The following is a 1,786-nucleotide window of genomic DNA, read 5'->3' as shown; positions in this document are numbered from 1 at the left end:
ACCATAAACTTTATGACTTATAAGAACCGATGATTTAATCTTCCGTGTATAAGCTCAATTATATACACTAAATCATCTACTATATATGCAAAGCACACACAACAAATACATGACCTATTTAAAATAAAATTTTATTGAATTGAATAAATAAATAAATAATTATTTCATAAAAAATACTATAACAAAATGCATAGTTTATAGTATACCCTAGCAATATTTTTTGTTTATAGTGTCTTTTTTCTTTTTGGCAAGGTAGAATATTCCTAGGAGAGCTAGAACAAAGAATACTAATTTCACGAATTATTTACTTAGACTTATCAATCTTCCGTTTCGTGCTTGAGACTTGACCAAATTTATTTTCTTTTTGCATAGCTAAAGCATAAATGAGAAAGAAAATTCAATTGCTACATTGAACCATGACCTTCATCGGCGAAAAATAGCCCTAAAGTATGAGTGTTCTGGAAAGATTCCTTATACGTGAACTTCTCATCAAATCTGTACCTATTAATTAACAGCTATTAGTAAGATTACTTGTAAAAATGGTAATCATTTGTTACAAATTACTACAATATAGGAAAAAGAGAAAAGAAACAAATTTTGGAAACTTTACAACTTTAGTTTCTCGGCCCTAAAATAAAAACCTAGCTTGTAACTCAAGAAACACGTAATCATATGTTAATAGGGAAAAGGAAAACTAGGTAACTCCTACTTATATATAAGTAAGTATAGCAATAACAGAAAGTTACCAAAACAAAACAAAAACCAGGTTATCAATTACTATTGAGAGCAAGAAAAAAATTGATTCAATGGCGGCGATCACCGATCATCCAATAATATGGACGAGAGGCAAAACCATCGGAAGAGGCAGTTTTGGTATCGTCACTTCAGCAACAACAACAAACTTCTCCATTGATATTCCGTGACAATCGCAGTTTCGGAGCTAATGTTACTGAAGAAGATGGGAAGATATTGTACAACATGTTACTCGAGTACGCGTCTGCTGGAAGTTTAGCTGATCGGATTGGTCAAAATTCAAGGCACGGGTTGCAAGATTTTGAGGTAAAACAGTACGCGAAATCGATTCTATTGGGGCTTAGTCATATTCATGGAAGAGGTTTTGTTCACCGTGACATTAAACCAGATAACATTCTTCTAGTTGGTACTGATAAAGTTGCCAAAATTGCTGATTTCGGGTTCGCGAAGAAGGTTGGAGGAGTAAAGAGTCAGAAAAGAAAGCACGGACTCAAAGGAACACCTATGTACATGGCGCCAAAATTAGTTCTTGATAACGAATACGGACCTGAAGCTGATATTTGGGCTTTCGGATGCACTGTCTTTGAAATGGTTACAGGGAAGACAGTATGGGATTGCAGTGAAGCTAACAACGTTGTTTATCTATTGTGCAAAATTGGAATGGGATCACCGGATTTGCAGAACAAAAGATTGTCGAAAGAGGCTGAAGATTTTCTGAAAAAGTGTCTTGTTAAGGAGCCGAGATCGCGATGGACTGCTGATATGCTATTAAAGCATCCATTCCTTCCATTTATAAAAGCAACGATCATTCTCTGATGGAGGCTAGATGGTAACATATTTTCCATCTGCATTAGCACAATGGCTCAAACCTATATATAGTGGCTTTTCCTCTAGCAATAGGATCGTGAAGCCAAAGTTTATCTAGCACCTTCTACACCAAAATTTTATCCCATCACGCCAGTTAATAGTTATTACAAACTACAGCTGCTGCCATAGTTAGCCATCGTGGTAAAATTGTATAGTGACCACAACC

At 35.3% G+C, this 1,786-nt stretch overlaps 1 pseudogene; it reads left to right on the top strand.

Moving 5' to 3' along the window:
- The first annotated feature begins 806 nt into the window (after positions 1 to 806).
- On the top strand, positions 807 to 1,569 carry LOC138902248 (mitogen-activated protein kinase kinase kinase 20-like; annotated as a pseudogene).
- The last annotated feature ends 217 nt before the right edge of the window (positions 1,570 to 1,786 follow it).

This window comes from Nicotiana tomentosiformis, chromosome 12 (genome assembly GCF_000390325.3).
Source record: "Nicotiana tomentosiformis chromosome 12, ASM39032v3, whole genome shotgun sequence".
Classification (NCBI taxonomy): Eukaryota; Viridiplantae; Streptophyta; class Magnoliopsida; order Solanales; family Solanaceae; genus Nicotiana; species Nicotiana tomentosiformis.
Note: the sequence above shows the minus strand (reverse complement) of the source record. Positions and strands in the feature narration are given on the sequence as shown.